The sequence below is a fragment of the Piliocolobus tephrosceles genome, chromosome X, assembly GCF_002776525.5.
Source record: "Piliocolobus tephrosceles isolate RC106 chromosome X, ASM277652v3, whole genome shotgun sequence".
In the NCBI taxonomy this organism is placed as follows: Eukaryota; Metazoa; Chordata; class Mammalia; order Primates; family Cercopithecidae; genus Piliocolobus; species Piliocolobus tephrosceles.
Genome location: NC_045455.1, coordinates 49,879,613 through 49,885,612, shown reverse-complemented (window position 1 = coordinate 49,885,612; position 6,000 = coordinate 49,879,613).

Here is a 6,000-nt window from a genome sequence, read left to right as displayed (position 1 = left end):
AAATTAGCTGGGCGTGGTGGCACACACCTGTAGACCCAGCTAGTAGAAAGGCTGAGACAGGTGAATCACTGGAGTCCAGGAAGCAGAGGTTTCAGTGAGCCAAGATCATGTCACTGCACTCCAGCCTGGGCCACAGAGCAAGACCCTGTCTCAAGGGGAAAAATGTACATACGGTTTCCTGCCCAATTTATCTATTCGAAATTGGTATGCGTGTTTGAATTTGTTCAGGCTGAAATATAAAACCGCGATAAAATAATTCCAGAATATGACTGAATGAGCAGAGAGATATGGATTCGGAAAATTTAAGAGTTTTAACAGAAGTGAAGAAACATAAGCCAGGTGATTCAGTTAACTTTCTAATTATTTTTGTCAGTTGAGAAACTCTGTCCTAATGGTATGTCTGCTCTCTGAAGCTCGGGCAAGAACTTTTCTGAGAGTAAGGAGAAGTTCATTCCTGAAAATATTGGTACAGTATGTAGGAACAGGACTAAAGAACGTGTATTTGTAAGTACCTGTATAATCACTGTATTTTAATTATTTTGTACTTAGAAGAGGTTTAGAAAAACTATTACTATTACTACTGCTACTACTACTAAATGCATTCATGGAGCACTTCTGATATTCCCGACACCATTTTCAACTCTATTAATGAATCACTATTTAATCTTCAAAATAGGCCTATGAATTCAATATTATTATTCTCCTCATTTCACTTCTTTAAAAGATGATTGTGTCAATTATACAAAATGCCAGATTTTATATTGAAAAATGGAAATTTCTTAATTTCATGAATTTCGGGACCATTATCTCTTTCAAATTTCTACCTAAGTAGGATTTGTCAGCTAAATCTCCTTATCCTCAATCCAGTATTCATTATAATAAATATTGAAATTTTATAAGAAACTTGACTACCACTAAATATTCCTGAGGGCATCATCTATAAACTAGCTAAGCATTTCACTTTATATTGTCTAGGTTTAAATTAATTTATGAGCCACAAGAAAGCATAAACAAAGTACTGTATTTTCTAGTGATACTTCATCGTCATTAGATAGTTTAAAAGTCACACCATCGAGACATGCATATGTGTGCTGGATTACCTTCTCTGTTTAGAATTCTAAAATTGTATAAACAATACTTGATTAGTACAAAAATATTTATAAATTATTAGGAATAAATACTAAAACTATCATATAAGAGTAATATGAATCTGTAATTTGATAATTCCCTAGGAAGATAGATAAATAGATCAATTATAAAACACACAAATGCTCCAAGCTTAACATTTTTTTGTCTGTATGCTTTCTTTCTCAAGAAGTTTAGTATTAGCTGCTTTTCTCACACTGATTTCCATGTGCCCTTAAGGAAGCAGATGTTTTCTATGTGCCCAATGTGCAATATTATCAGCAATAATGTCATTAAAAATAATGAAAGAACCAAATATCATAGAGAAATAAGAAGTTACCCTTTGCATGTGGCTTAATGGAGCAGTGGCTTATTGAATGATATTATTAAACTACTATTTATTGAATATATATACTTAATACTTTGTGTTATTTTTCTTTATCACACTGTGTTATAAAAGAGTGCACTGTAAAACTGTGAACTACAGAGAGTCGACATTTAAAACACATGGTCAGCTTTTCCTGGGGAAAGGGGAAGACTAATGAAGTACTACTACATGGCATGACCTTGGCATTATAAGTAATTTGTTTCATATCTGTTGTCAGGGATTCTTGTTTGTCAAATTAAGAGGTGCTTTCCCATTTGGAAAATGAGCCAAATTGTAGATATAAGAACAGTTGATTAAAACTGGTGATGCAGTAATAGAGGGCACTTATGCTTTGAAGCTTAACATATAGCTTTCTCCATGATGCTTGGGGAGACCATTCTCCTCTCCGTGTGAGCACGTAGCTCCCCTTGATGTCAATGGGAATTGCATTTCCATGACGAGAAGAAAATAGGCTACTAAAGTTAATTACCAGACTGATTTTGGTCTCCTTTTAATGCCCTGTTTATCGGTAATAGGAGCCTAATGTGGGCTCACTTTGTTCATCACCTGATTTTCTAAGGTGGGGAACAGAAAGCAAGTGTAAAAAGGTAGAATCTGTGAATAAGTATACCTAGAGCATGTAAAAGGAATTCAGCATTTTTATCCAACATCAGAGACTTTCACTAGATTTCCCAGTAACTCTGATGAGGCTGTATTCACTCTAAACTTGTGTGTCATTTTAGACTATGTTATTTTTTATCCCAAGACCGAATAGCACAATTGCTACACATTTAATTAATAAAATATTTGAGCCAACATATAAGTACATCAAACAGTGAGTAAATAAAACTCCAAGTAGAAAGAGAATCTTCTTTGCAGAACTAGTTAATAAACCATTTTATTGCTGTTGTTTAAAAAATGGTAGTTTATCATTGACATCCAGAATCAAAAAGTGCTTGAATCTTTCATAAGAAGAGGTGTTATCACATAGTGGTTGAAGGCCAGACTCTACACTCAGCCTAGCAGTCTGGCAATGCTATTTGTTCACTCTAGGATCTTGAGTAGATTCATATGGTCTTCCTGTATCTCAGTGTTCTCACCTGTGAAAGGGTGACACAAAGAGCACATATCTTTTTAAAAAGCATTAGAAAATTAAATAAGCTAATACTGGTAAATTTGTGGAACTGTGATGAACACAGAATAAGTGCTTTATAAATGTTAGTTATTATAATTGTTAATGAATAAATAAGGTAAACCCCACTGCAGGAGATGTTTATATGCTGTAGAAAATAAAGAACAGCAAACAGGTTTGCTATGTATCCATGTTTCAGTCTGAAAATTGTGCAGCTAGGTAGATTTTTTTTTTCCTAAGAAATAATGCTGTGTCTCATGATGTGTATGACGGGCATCTCTGTCAATCATTCTGAAGATCTCTGGGCTCTGCTGAAAGCCCCACTATTTCTACAGATATATGGGATAATCCCAACCAAACGTAAATAAAATCCTAATTTTAAATATATATTGTACAGCAGGTATGTCACATTATAAAACTCAGGTTAATTGACTAGTAAATATTTCAACCATCTTTTGTAATCTCTGCCATAATCAGGGACAGTGGCCCTTTAGATACTAAACATAATTTCATTAGATATGCTTTAAACAAGCAGAGAGGAATAAGGACCCATCACTGAGGCTGGATCTGTATGAATTTTCTTTCATAGGGATATATGGTCATCCTAGCTATGGCAACCAAGGTAATTATTTTCTCCTTTTGAAACTGTAGGCTTTTTTTTAAAGAAATATTCTTTTTCATAATGCAAACAGGAGAAATAGATAGCAATAGGGAGCTTGATGATCTGAGCTGCCTAGGGGTGAATCAGCAGAGATACCATTATTGTAATGTTTCCCAAGGGCTGGAACTTGTAAACAGGATTACTTAAGTGATATATAATTTAACATTTAAAAATGTTACTCTAAGTGAAGTAAAAACATGTCTTATGTAGAATTTTATATAGTTTATACAGTGTGAATCATGATTATATAAACTATTACTTAAAACAATGATAAGTTAGAAAAATATAAGTCCATTTAAAAGTATTAAGATACTAATGTCCAGTTGTTATCATGCGTTGGAGAAAATTGTAATAGTGGCATGTGATCCACTGAGATGTAAAAATATATTTTACTTATTCTACTGTTAAATGGCATGTTTTTTTTATTGTTGTCTATTTGATAGTTTTTCTTTAGCTTTCAATAATCCCAGAATCAAATGGATAGTCCATTCCTGGAAAGTGTGCAGAATTGACATGAGTTGGTATATGGCACATACACATGCAAACCCACACGTTCTCTCTGCCTTAATTTTCTGTTACTTTTATTTTTTCTGTGATGTGTGGAGCTTTTTGGGGTTTTTAAAGTGATCTAAAATCTCTTTGTGGTAGAAATAAAATACCCTTTTTTGTTGTTTGTTTTGAGACAAACAACAAATCGGTTCCCTAGGCTGGAGTACAGTGGCATGATCTTGGTTCACTGCAACCTCAGTCTCCCAAGTTCAAGCAATTCTCCTGCCTGAGCCTCCTTAGTAGCTGAGATTACAGGCACCTGCCACCAAGCCCAGCTAATTTTCATATTTTTAGTAGAGACAGGGTTTTGCCATGTTGGCCAGGCTAGTCTCGAACTCCTGATCTCAGGTGATCCACCCGCCTCAGTTTCCCAAAGTGCAGGCATTATAGGCATGAGCCACCGTGCCCAGCCATAAGATGCAGTTTTAAAATGACACCTGATATCACCTTAGCCTTTTTCTGTAAGGTTGATGGCCAAAATAGCATCTCCTGGGTCAAAGTGCATAATAGTCGGATGCGGATGTGTGGCAAATGCAACAGAGTCTAAAGGAGGCTTTTGTGATAACCTCAAGTCATGAAGTATCGAGGAAGAAGCTATTGCTTATCAAAGTAGCAGTCACACACCATAGTCAATGGGATGTGCAAATTTCCAGGTATACAGTGAGAAACATGAATTCTATAAAATAAAAGTTCAAGTTAAAAATTAATACTAATTGCATTATCAGTAATTTCTTGCAAAGCAGCAATTTCCTAGAAAGACATTAACTTTGCTCTTGAAAGTTACTGAATTTTATTGAAGTCAATGGTTCCCCTGCGGGAAAATTGACAAATTCCAGCAACCAGATGGAAGGGAATAAAAAAGAACAAATGTGGAAAGCAAAATGTTGCTGTTGTTTACAAATAATGTATTTTGTTAGAATTTTCCCATCATGTAACCTGAAGGAAACTAATGTTATATTTATTGTTATAAGGACCTTGTTTTACATCTGAAAATTGGGCTATTGCCCAAGTAGAATCAATTTCTTCCTAGTCCATGTAAACACTGTAAAAATAAAAAGACTGATATTTGGGGTAGTAGTTCATTCATTCACTCATCAAATATATGTTGAGTGTCTGCTTGGTACCAGGCATGATTCTAGGGGCTTGAAATACATTAGTAAACTACAATTTATCTTTTAGTGGGGAAAGACAATGAACAATAAGCATTGTAAATGAATAAGTAAATTATAGCTATGTTAGAATATGTTCAGTGCTATGGGAGAAAAAAAAGAAAGCAGTTTGTAAATAGGATGGTTAATGCTGGAAAAGGAAGTCCAACTTTAAAATGCAGTCTTCAGGCCCAGGTATGGTGGCTCATGCTTGTAATCCTACCACTTTGGGAGGCCAAAGCCGGCAGATCACTTGAGCTCAGGAGTTCAAGACCAGCCTGAGAAGCGTGGCAAAACTCCCGTATCTACTAAAAATACAAAAAAGTAGCTGGGCATGGTGGTATACACCTGTGGTCCCAGCTACTCGGGAGGCTGAGGTGGAAGGACAACTTGAGCCCAGGGGGCGGGGAGCAGCAGTTGCAATGAGCCATAATTGTTCCACTACACTCCAGCCTGGGCACTGGAGCAATACCCTGTCTCTAAAAGAATAATAATAATAATTTAAATAAATCAATAAATAAATGCAGTGGTCAGATACATTAACCCACAAAACAAGACTAAATACATTTAAATACTTTAAAATCATCAAAGTATATTTTCTGACAACAGTAAAATGAAACTAGAAATAATAATAAAGGAAAACTGGAAAATTCACAAGTATGGGAAAATAAAACAACATACCCTTAACCAACCAATGTGACAAAGATGAAATCACAAAAGAAACTAGAATATATTTAGGGATGAGTAAAAATGAAAACACAATGTATCAAACTTATGGGATGAAGTGAATGTGCTTGGAGAAAAATTTGTAGCTATATACACTAACCTTAAAAATATCTCAAATCAATAAATTAATGTTGGACCATGAGGAGACAGAAAAAGAGAGAATTAAACCAAAAGCTGGCAGAAGGAAGGAAATAGTAAAGATCAGAACAGAGATAGATAACACATAATATAGAAAAACTATAGAGTCAACAAAACCAAAATGTATTTCTTGGAATAAATCAATAAAATTGAC